Below are 13,267 nucleotides of genomic sequence, written 5' to 3'. Positions count from 1 at the left end.
TGATTGATGCACTATCTAAGGAAGGAAAAGTCACATAAAGCTCACAAAGTGTTTCAATTAACGTTGCAAAGAGGTCTTAAACTTGATAGTGTTACTTATTGTGCTTTAATAGATGGCTATTTTCATACTAAGCAAGTGAGCGAGACAGCTACTTTATTTGATGATATGGTAAAAATGTGTTGGAAACCAAATGTTCAAAGTTATACTATCATGATTGATGGATATTGTAATGAACAGAAGAGTGGACAAAGCTTTTGCTTTGTTCAAAGAGATACCTCAAAGAAATTTGGTTCCTAATATAGTAACACGTAGCTCTCTAATGGATGGATTATGCAAATCTGGGAGGATATCCCGATATGCTAGATATTCTCTATGTGATGCATGCACGTGGTCAGTGCCCTAATTTCATTACTTACAATATCTTATTAGATGGATTGTGCAGAAGCAGACATCTTGAAGAGGCTGTTGAATTATTTTTGAAAATTATTGGTAAAGGGATTCGTCCTAATGTAGTTGCATGTAACATACTTATTAATGGATTGTGCAAAGGTGGAAGACTTAAAACTACACAACAGTTTGCCTGGCATATCCATAATAACGGCTACCAATTGAATGTCTTAACATATAATGCCATGATTGTTGGGTTTTGTAAAGAGGGCTTGTTCAATGAAGCCATGGCTTTGCTTCCAGAAATGGATAAAAATAGTTGCTTTCTTGACATAGTAACTTATGAAATACTTATAAGGGCTGTTCTTGAAAAGAATGAAAATCATAAGTCAGGAAAGCTTCTTTGTAGAATGATTTCTAAGAGAGTTATGAGGCAATAAAGCACGGTATCTTGCATTTTCTCATCGGAATATTTTTTTTGTCAATTTCCTTGATCTAAATGTAAGATGTCTTACTATCTTGTTCCTAATGATCTGTGTAATCTTGGAATGGTATTAATGTGAAGTTTTTCACTTTTTGTAGTGGTTCTCTAAGTGAGTAAGAATATTATTTCTCATGTATTTCAGCTTAAGATCTCTAGCTAGTTTGGTGTGACAAGCCTGAATTTTAACTTGTCACTACTTTCATCGTCAAATTTTGGTGGGGGTGGTCTAAATGGTTTATCCTCTATTGTTCCATACCCATCATCATCACTAGACTCCTATTCAACATCTGCATCAACATCAAAGTCCAAGTTAATGTACTCTAGTGGAGTAACCATTAACGGGTGATTGAAATATAGATGAAACTCATCAGTCTTCTTGTTCATTTGTTTATTCTCACACAAATGATTAATCTCCAAATCTCTTCTTATAGGGTGCAGCCCGCTCTCCAAGTCAGTACATAGCCTTGTAATCTAAATATTCTAAACCTTTGAACAGAATATGCACATCAAAAAAGCATATAAGGTCAATATCCATCTTAAAAAAATTGTTGACTTTTCTATTAAGATATATAAGAAATCACATGTTATCCCTTAGAAAATGTCCACCAAAGTGAAAAACAGAAACTATAAATTTGTCCATCTAACTCACTTAATGCTAATGTCGACGATGATCAACGTTCATCACGATGGTGCTGTGGAAGATACTGTGCAACGTGATGATCCAGTGACGAAAGGGTTGAAGTAGAAGAGAAGAATGTGTGGGGTTTGGGGTCTTTTTCGAGTTAAATGGGTTGAAGTGAAGTAGAAGAAGCGCGACCTTCAATTTCCTAGGAAATGCAACGTTTGGCTCACAATTGTGAATGTTGTCATTTTGATGACATAGACGAAGACTAATTTATCCTTTCACGATACGTGTACATCATACTGGACATGCTGGATACTAAGTGTGTCACTTCAGCTTTTTTTGGTAGCCACAAACAAAAAAAATTGGTCTGAGAACGGTTTTGGTCGACGAAAAGAAACTATAGAAATTAATGTGTATATTAATTTTCAATTCCGCTACGTTATCAACATCATTTCTGCCAACATCTGCCAACTCTTATTTATAATTGTGTTTAATGAAAGTATTTTTGTGGATGTGTCTAATAAAAATGTCTTTTTTATAGTTGTGTTTTAATAGAAGTGTCTTTATAAATATATTTTTTGATGTGTCTCTTTATATATGTGTTTAAAATATAATAACTAATTATTGTTGTCAATAAATTGAGAGATAATATATTGATATTCTATATTTTTTCATTAATTTTTTAAATTAAAATGTCCATCTTTAAAATATTTGGAGATTTGTGTGGATCATTTCTCTTAAAACTATATAGAGAGAAAGCCCACTATCTTATTCGTAGAGGAAGCATCGCAATTCATAACGCGATCGTTTGGGGGGCTCAACAATTTAAGTTATGAGAACATAAAAACTTTGACCAAATCTATAAAGCTAACTTTAAACTGCATCAAGTTCATAGTTCGAAATTAATCCTGCTACATTTGTCGTGCAAATAAAATTGTTCATTTAAATGCAAAAATCACAAGTTAATGAGGTATTGTGCATTTCGAACGTTTCATGCTAACGCTTGCTTCTTGTTCTCTTCCACTTCTTCTCCCTTTCTCATCCTTTCTTATTATTCTCATGTACCTAATCTTGATTATCACACGGTATCTGGGTTCAATCTTAACGTTGATGATGCTGTTTTCTCTTTCAATCGCCTCATCGATCGGCGTCATCCCCCTTCTCATGTTGAAATTGGTAAGCTTCTTAAGGCTCTTATTATGGAGAAAGACTATCACATTGTTGTTTCGCTTTTTTCACAATTAGAGTTTAGGGGAATTGCTCCTAGCTTCATTACTCTAAACATGTTGATCGATTGTTTCTGCCAAATGGGTCATACGGGTTATGCTTTTTCTGTATTGGGGAAGATTATCAAGATGGGTTATCAATGCGATATAATAACTTTGAACACCTTAATGAAAGGATTGTGTATTAACGGCAAGGTTAAGTCAGCTTTGAAATTTCATGATGAGGTCAGAGCACAAGGATATCAGCTTGATGAGGTTACGTATGGGACCTTAATCAATGGTCTTTGTAAGATAGGACAAACAAGAGCTGCAATCGAGTTGCTGCGAAAGCTAGAGAAGCAACCAATCAAGCTTGATGTAATAATATATAGTATTGTTATTGATGGGTTATGCAAAGATGGACTTGTAAATGAGGCATACAAATATTTCTCTGAGATGATTGCACGGGGAATTTCTCCTGATGTTGTTAGTTACAGCTCTTTAATTCACGGTTTATGCTGTGTGGATAAACTAGAAGAAGCTACTAAATTGTTGAATCAAATGGTGCAAAACAACATCAAACCTAACATTTATACTTATAGCATACTGATTGATGCACTATCTAAAGAAGGAAAAGCCACAGAAGCCCATAAAGTGTTTCATTTGATGTTGCAAAGAGGTCTTAAACCTGATATTGTTACTTACAATGCTTTAATAGATGGGTATTTTCTTGCTAAGAATGTGAGTGAGGCAGCTACTTTATTTGATGATATGGTGAAAATGGGCCTGAAACCAGATGTTCAAAGTTATACCATCATGATTGATGGATATTGTAAGAATAGAAGAGTGGATAAAGCTTTTGCTTTGTTCGAAACTATGCCTCAAAGAAATTTAGTTCCTGATACAGTAACGTATAGCTCTCTTATTGATGGATTATGTAAATCTGGGAGGACATCCGATGGGCAAGATCTTCTGGATGTGATGCATGCACGTGGTCAGTACCCTGATTTGAATACTTTCAATATCTTGTTAGATGGATTGTTCAAAAGCAGACATATTGAAGATGCTACTGCATTATTTTTGAAAATTATTGGCAAAGGGATTCGTCCTAGTGTAGTCACATGTAACATACTTATTGATGGATTGTGCAAAGGTGGAAGACTTAAAACCGCACAACAGTTTTTCCGGCATATCCACATTAACGGCTACCAATTGGATGTCATAACATATAATGCCATGATTTCTGGGCTTTGTAAAGAGGACTTGCTCGATGAAGCCATGGCTTTGCTTACAGAAATGGATAAAAATAGTTGCTTTCCTAACATAGTAACTTATGAAATACTTATAAGGGCTCTTCTTGAAAGGAATGAAAATCATAAGGCAGAAAAGCTTCTCTGTGAAATGATTTCTAAAAGAGTTATGAGTCAATAAAACATGGTATGTTGCATTTTCCCATTGGAATAATTTTTTGGTCAATTTCTTTGTCCTGAATATAAGATGTCTTGCTTTCTTATTGCTACTGATCAATAATCTTAGAGTGGTATTAATTCGAACTTTTTGCAGTGATTCTCTAAAGTGAGTAAGATTATTATTTTTCATGTATTTCAGTTTAAGATCTCTAGTTTGGTGTGACAAGCCTGAATATGACTTGCTAGTGATTGTTAATTTATAGCTTAAAGTGCCTTTGGTTATTCTATGCCTAAACTGAATTAATTACTTTGCTTGCTCTTTCTTTTAATTAAATATGTTTAGTTTTTAGTGATGGGAAATAAAATTTAAATCTCTCTTGATTGCACTACCAGAATTGCCTTTGCTTTAATTTCTCAAGAAACATATTTGTCGTCTTAGGTTGTCTATGTATACACTAATCAAATGGTTTGTAATAGTTTGTGATTCTAAAGAGCATTTCGTTGAGTGCACTAATTGATCAAATGGATAAATAGCCCTAGAAATTTTAATCTTATCATATGTTAGAACTGCGGTTTGCTTAGTTTCTTGAACTGAAAGACAGGGAAGAGGGAACACAAATAAGTGAGGATAAATTTCCTTGTTATACTAAGCCTAGTTGAATTTCACATTTTCAAGAGAACAGATTCTTGGAGAACACTCAAAGATCTGCAAAAGGTTTCACCTAGGACAAAAGTGGAATAAGCTCAAAGGGAAAGTGTGACTTTTTTGCATGCATAGCCCTAAACCCTCAAGAAAAAAATGGACAAAAAAATTGAATGCATAGGTATCTCATGATTTAACATGTTAACTTGTATGAAAATCCAGAGGAGAAGTATGATTTTTCACATGATGCAGGGAGCATAGAATACATTAGTTGTTACTAGAATATCAGAAAACTAGTAAATACCACTTAGCAAGCTGCTAATTGAATTCAAGGAAGCTTCAGTCATTGCAGCAAAACTTTTTATGCATATACTATTAGTATTAGGCTTGTAACTTGTTCATTTGATTATGTTTTTATTGCAAATCAATGACAGAAAGAAGCATAATATTTCATGCATCTTCCACCAGCTTGGTAACCATCCATCATGCTATGATCTCCAGCAATGCCACATTTGCCTCTGTCTCTCACCACGTCTAGCTCCCTTCCGGGATTCGCTCTAGCCAAAATGATGTGGTTTGCAACCTTAGAACTAGGACTCAGTTCCAGCAGATATCCTTGACAGTGTTTGTTAGGAAATAGTTGACTGTAATTTCAATATGTTTCTGCCATAGCATTGATAACACAACTTGGCTTGGTTAGTGGAAGCTGTTGTTAGAGGCTAAGCAATATCTCCAGAGCAGAGTATTTAGAGTTAGATCATGGTGGTGGTAGTGAATGATGAATCTATTTATTTTTTATTTTTTAATTTAATGCTATAGATAATATAGACTCTTTAGAATTTTGTTGTATTATGTCTTCTCTAATGTCTTTGTCTATGTCTCACAATATACACCAACCAAACATAGCCAAAGTCCATGAGTATTATACTCAGCATTCATCAGCACGTAAATGAAAATTCCTCCAGAGTTGGATAAGAGAAAAATAGATAACAGCAACACCCAAAATGTAAGTATGTAACTGTATTGGCTTGAAAATGCTGCATCATTAGCAAAAATATCAGTTAATAATATGACAGTTGACAGACATATATGCAGGAACTTGTAGGCCAATAACAAAATATACAAGGAAAGTGCAAATCATGCTTTCTTGTGAACTCACTGGAAGAATATTCACAAAATAATTTTTTTCATATCTAGTAAAATACCTTTTCAAATTGAATAACATTTTTTGTGGATTGCCAATCAACTTATTCAACTGTAAATTTCAAAGCGAGTAATCTGAAGGTACTGTACAAATCAAAAGAATGCATAAGTTCACATCTAGTAAAACTAATATTTACAAGATAATGGAAAGCATATGCTGTTTTCATCATTAGCTAGGGTGGTGTGAGTTCCAACAGACTTTGGATCCAAAAGAAAGTAATTTGTCTCCTCTTCATCTTCCTCTCACAATGTCCTGGTGACTATTTTAGTGCATACGGTTAATTTCAAGAACTATTTTAGAATTTTAATTGATAAAGTGTCATAATATTTTTTTTTTCAGAATTTTGTTCCTTCTTAAATCAAGAATCCAAACATAGCCTTTCCTGTTTCGGAGGGCGAGGAAGAAATACTCAAAAATTTTTGGGAAAAGAAAAATTTTATATAAAAATACTAGATGTATATTAAAATTATTTATTAAAATCTATCATTATATATTTGTATATAAATATATGTATAATTTAAATTATTTTTAATATATATTTTATATTTTAATATAAATTTTATACTAATAATTAATTATGCATATATAAAATGAAATAAATCTATCATTATATATTTGTATATAAATATATGTATAATTTAAATTATTTTTAATATATATTTTATATTTTAATATAAATTTTATACTGATAATTAATTATGCATATATAAAATTATTGAATTTTATATGATTTCTCTATAAGACTTGGTGGTGAGTGGTGAGCAGAACCATCTTTTTTTGGTCTCTCCCGTTCGCTTACCTGCTTTCACAATATAATATGCAATTTCAATTTTCATTTTACTAAAAACTAAAAGTCCCATGGACTTTGATATGAGAGTTTGCCTACTAATAAAAAATATCGATTAACTTTAACAGAAGAAAGCTTGATATATTGACATTGACAGAGAATTAGAAACGCGTCTGCCACATGCCACAGCCATAACACATACTTTTATAGGCGGAGAAAAACAAATGAAAGTGAAGTTTTGTTGACTTATATTATGTGCACGATGGAAACAGCAATTATTATATTATAACGTAGTAGTAGTTCGGAATATAATATCTTCTACCCAAATTTTATGTTTCACATGTCATTATGACTCATTCTAATATATATATATATATATATATATATATATATATATATATATATATATATATATATATATATATATATATATATATGTGTGTGTGTGTGTTTTGCAGCTAAAAATTAATATAACATGAGTCTAAATTTTATTTAAAAATTTATTATTAATCAATAAATTATTATATATATAAACAAAATTCAAATTTCCAATATTTGGCCTTTTTTTTTCTTTTCATTATTTTTGTTATTTCCTCACTAGTCACTAGTAACAATCTTGCATTTCAGGAAGTTTGTATTTTAATGAGTAATGGACCAAGAACAAGAAAAAGAAAAACAGCACTTATTGACTATATATTTTGTCACAATACAATTATCTATTTATATGGTTTTCGAAATAATTGGTAATTTATTTAAATTTTAAATATTTTACTTAGCACAACAATAAATAATGAAATGCCTTTTATATTTAAGTAGGTGTATTCATAGATCGGATTTAATCTGTCTATTCGCAGTATTTATTCGAATTCGATCTGAAAATTGTGGATATGGATCTGATCTACATACTAATAGGATCGGATTGCGGATTTTATATAAGTATCTACATATCCGATTTACATATTTGTGGATCCGCAAAAATAAATAAATAAGTAAGTAAATATTCTTTTTATATTTTATTTCAACTAATAATTATCATATATGTTGTATTATTTTAATTTTATTATTTTAAAAAATATATTTAATATTATTTTAAAAGTAAACATATTTAAAAGAGTATAAAAAAAAGTTTATTGTTATTTTTATAAAAGGCATTATTAGACTAATATTAAAAAATCATCCGAATTTATTATTTTTATCTATTATTTTTAGTTATTAACTCAATTTCTTTAGTCTAATAATTCAACAACATATTTTAGCGTCTTTTGAATAATAATAACTAAAAATAATAAATTCTAATGACCTTCTAATATTCTTCTTATACTAATATTGTAGCAAAATTAAATCCTTAAAACAATATAAATTGAAAGAGAAAAAAATTGTAAAGTATTGTGAATAAAAGTTAGTAGTTGTGTATTAGATGTAATTGTTTCCCCAATTTTACATAGAAGGGTTTGAATCAAAACAAAATTGAAAATAAAATACTAAAGTATATTTTTTGTCATTAATATTTATAAATTTTTAAAAAAATATTTTTAATATTTAATTTTATACTTAATATTTTTTATTTGTGTCAATTATCTCTAAACATTAACTTAATCTAAAATGTTGGGGATAAAATTAAAAATATTTAAAGATAATTTTAATATAAATAAAAAATATTTAGAACAAAATTGAACTACAAAAAAATATACTTTATTAAAATATAAATAAGAGTAAATTCTCATTTTTACCATGAAAGTTTTGTATACTGACAAATATACCCACAAAACAATAAAATTAAAGTTGTATCCAGAAAAAATGAGTTCCGTACAACAAAACTATTCAAACCCTAAAAAACTATCCAAAAATTGAAAATTACTCTTATTAGCTTAACCTAACTCATCCTAACCTAACCCACCAGTGCCAATGATGGATCGAAGAAGTTTGTCGTCGTGCCATGCCGGCGAAAATCAATGCTCAGCTATCGCGCAAATCACTCCAGATCGATAACTCCGCCAAAGGCAATAACAACATCTGTGGTATGTTCGCTGTTCAATTCGATGCTGCCTCTGTAGCACATCAATTCAGCATCGAAGAACATGTTCTTGTCAGCATTCTTTGTAATTAAGATTATATATTAAATAGTATTTTATCTTGTTAATTAAGTACTTCTTAGGTACTCTTAAGGTACTCTGGTGTACATAGAGGGTTAGATAGAGTGTATCTATTAGGGTTAGGATGTCTAATATTCTTGTATATATATGAATAATAATAATGAAAAATGCCTATTTCTCTCTTTTCAGAGCCTCCTCTCATATGATACTTGCTCCACTATTTTACCATTCAACTCTGCAGGTCTGAACAGAATTTTGTCATGGTGCGGTGAGCGTAGAGCCTGCAATAAAGTGTGAATCTTTCACCACATATGAGAACTTGTAGTGAGAGTAGCTCGTAAAAGTATATCTGTCCGATTTATTCATCAATGGCAACGAATGAGGCAGAGATAATGAATCCAGATACGCAAAGTTTTACTGCAGCAGATTTTAAAGATGATGGCTCAGTTTCAAGCTTTCCAAGCCACTTCTAGATCTAACACCAACCTTTTTCAAGATCCTTCAAGTTGTTACTACCTTCACCCAAGTGAGACACCTGGAATCGCTCTCACAACCACTCCACTGACCACATTGAACTACCACACTTGGTCCAGATCTGTGTGGATCTGTTTAAAATCGAAGAATAAAATTAGATTCATTGATGGCATGTTACTCAAACCAGCTCCAACGGATGATTCGTATGATGTTTGGGATCGTTGCAACACGTTTGTACTATCGTGGCTACATGGATCATTGAGTCCAGAAATTTTGCAGAGTGCGACAATGCACATGAACTGTGGAAGGACCTCAAACATCGATTTTATGAGGGTGATCTATTTCGGATTGCTGAGCTTGAGGAAGATCTGTTCAACACAAAGCAAGATTCCATAATGTTAGTGAATGCTATTCACACTAAATCTATAGGTGAAAGAGAGTCATACCAGATTAGCCAAGGCAGTGTCAAATTTGTCAATACTGGAGGTGAAAAAGGCCAATTCGGGGCCAATAATGTCAGAGGAAGAGGAAGAGGGCGTGGTAAAGATGGCAAAGGTACTACTAGAGGAGCTCCCAAACTTTGCTCTTATTGTAGAAAACAAGGTCACTTGGTGGATACATGCTACCAGAAGCATGGCTTTCCACTACATCTACAACCAAATCACTCTAATGGAGTACCTCTTTCAGCAAATTCAGTGAACTCAGTGGTAGTTGCGAGTAGTGCAGAATGCAACCCCACAGTTATCCAAAATGAAGGCAAGATCAGTTTGGATGGAATATTCTCGGATAGACAGAAAGAAGCACTTATTGCACTATTCCAGCAACATAAAGAACCTCTTCATGATGAAAATTTGGCAACCATTCATGCTCCTTCAGCCGGTATATTTCATCTCATTTCTCTTTCCGGTTTTGAATTGAATTCTCAAGATTGGATTTTAGATACGGGAGCAACTCCTCACATTTGTTTTAGTCTTAAACATTTTCATTCTATTAAACATATTAATCCAGTTAAAATTATTAGGCCAAATGGTTCACAAACTGTTACAACCTTATGTAGAACAATTTTTTTTCTCAGCTGATTTTTATTTGACTGAGGTTTTATATGTACCAAGTTTTAAATGTAATCTCATTTCTAATTCAAAAGTTACTAATGCCTTATCTTGTTGTTTTATGTTCAATGCTCATAATTGTGAGATTTAGGGGCGGCCTACCTTGAGAATGATTGGAATTGCTGATCAAAAGCGAGGGCTATATACAATGAATACTCAAGCAAAGATGGCTGTTAACTTTAGCAAATTAGAAGAAAAAATTTTGAATATTATGACAGAAGAACAGGACACTTCACACACTTCATAGAGTGTTCTTTGTCATTATAGGTTAGGCCATATTTCTTTTAGTAGATTACAACAATTACAAAAAATGCATCCATTCATCTCATGTTCAAACAATGATGCACCATGTGATCCATGTCATTTTGCAAAACAAAAGAGATTACCTTTTTTGAATAGTTTGAGTAAATCTGAATTTCCTTTTGATTTGATTCATGCTGATATTTGAGGGCCTATTGCCACACCATCTACTTCTGGCTATAGATATTTTTTAACCATTGTTGAGGATAGGAGTAGGTTTACTTGGATTTTCTTTATGAAAAATAAATCTGAAACTCACTCTCTTTTAGAGAATTTTGTTGAAATGATTTATACACAAAAGGGAATCATGGTAAAAGCCACTAGAACTGATAATGGCTAGGAATTTTTTATGACTTCTTCCTATCAAAAGAAAGGAATTTTACATCAAAGAAGTTGTGTGGAAACACCACAACAAAATGGAATTGTTGAAAGAAAGCATCAAGATATTCTAAATGTAGCTAGGGCTCTCATATTTGCTTCTAATCTTCCAAATTGTTTTTGGCATTATGCAGTGGCTCATGTTATTTACATAATTAATAGAGTACCCCAAGTTACATTTAAACATAGCCCATATCAGATTCTTAATGGCAACATTCCAGAATTAGCATCTCTAAAGGTTTTTGGTTGTTTAGCCTTTGCTTCTACTTTATATGCTCATCGAAAGAAATTGGATCATAGAGCACGAAAGTGTGTCTTTCTTGGATATAAATCAGGGACAAAAGGCTATATTTTACTTGATATTAAAACTAAAGAAGTTGTTATTTCTCGAAATGTTATTTTATATGAATCCTATTTTCCTTTCAAAGAGATTTTGTCCTCAAATGATCAATCTTTAGGCATTAAAAATTCGTACTCTCAAAATATGTACTCTCAAAATTCTAATGCTTCTCATCTTGAAATGAATTTTCATTCAGATCCTTTTTGCAGTAGTGAAACATCAAATAAATTGCTTAATTTGGACACTCTTTCTAATTTCAAAAATAATTCACTGACAAGATCAAGAGACTTGCATTCTAATGAAAAAATTCTCGTTTCTGAACCTCATGCACCTGCATCTAATTCTCATGCATCATCCTCTCCTAATTCTCACTTACTGCAACTTGCATCTCATGATTTTTCTTTTGGCCAACCTTCCATTTTTGAAGCAAATAATTTGAATCCTGCTGTATCATTAACTAATCCAAACAGCACATCTTATGCTAATGAACTTAGAAGATCATGCAGGCAAATAAAACAGCCATCCTATTTGAAAGAGTATCATTGTATGCAGGTCAATGTTTCGGCTCAGCAATCTTTAACTTCCTTTGAAGTGAAGTATCCAATCTCTGACTATGTATCTTACAACACATTATCAATAAGGCATAAAGCTTTTTCAGCAGCTATATCCTCCACCACAGAACCAAGAAGTTATGAAGAGACCATCTCTATGATTGCTGGCGTGAGGCAATAAGTGCTGAATTGAATGCTCTTGAGAAGAATAAAACATGGAAACTGACTTCTCTTCCTTTTGGAAAGAAGGCAATCATTTGCAAATGGATTTTCAAGATCAAGTTCAAACCCAGTGGTGATGTAGAACGCTACAAGGCAAGGCTCGTTGCAAGAGGCTTCACTCAAACGGCAGGTTTTGACTACTTTGATACCTTTAGTCCAGTCATCAGACTCACTACTTTAAGAATGCTTTTGGCTGTTGCTGCTACTAAAGGATGGTATGTCTACCAGTTGGACGTCAATTCTGCTTTTCTCCATGGAGATTTACCAGAAGAGGTGTATATGAAACCTCCATTAGGATTGGCAGTGCCAGCTGGTTCAGTTTGTAAGTTGGAAAAATCGTTATATGGCTTGAAACAGGCTAGTAGACAGTGGCATCAGAAGTAATGTTGTGTTCTTATTGAAGATGGATATACTCAATCAAAATCAGACAGTTGTTTGTTCACTAAATTATCTGATTCAGGCTTCACGTGTATCCTTGTTTATGTGGACGACCTAGTTTTAGCAGGAGATGATTGGAGAGAAATTGCAAGGATTAAACAGCTCTTGGATAACAAATTTAAAATTAAGGATCTTGACGAATTAAAATTTTTTCTTGGTTTGGAAATTGCCAGAAGTCAGCAAGGCATTGCCATGTATCAACGCAAATATACACTTGACTTGCTTGATGAGTTTGGGTTGACGAATGCAAAACCAGCCTCCACGCCAATAGATTATACAACTCATCTATCTAAATCTTCAGGAACTCCTCTTGATGATGTTGCACCTTATAGACGGCTAATTGGACGTTTAATTTACCTCACCAATACACGGCCGGATATATGCTTTGCAGTTGGTGCCACAACAAAACACTTTCAAGCCGCTCTGCATGTACTTCGATATCTTAAAGGTGCTCCGGCCAAGGGAGTGTTATTTTCCACCTCCAACAATCTCACACTCACTGCCTTCTCTGACTCAGATTGGGGAGCTTGTCCAGACACCAGACTTTCAGTATCTGGATTTTGTTTCTTTCTTGAAAAGTCATTGATCTCTTGGCTAAGTAAGAAGCAACACACCGTA

This window comes from Arachis hypogaea, chromosome 2 (genome assembly GCF_003086295.3).
Source record: "Arachis hypogaea cultivar Tifrunner chromosome 2, arahy.Tifrunner.gnm2.J5K5, whole genome shotgun sequence".
Classification (NCBI taxonomy): Eukaryota; Viridiplantae; Streptophyta; class Magnoliopsida; order Fabales; family Fabaceae; genus Arachis; species Arachis hypogaea.
This window is presented reverse-complemented; position numbering follows the sequence as displayed.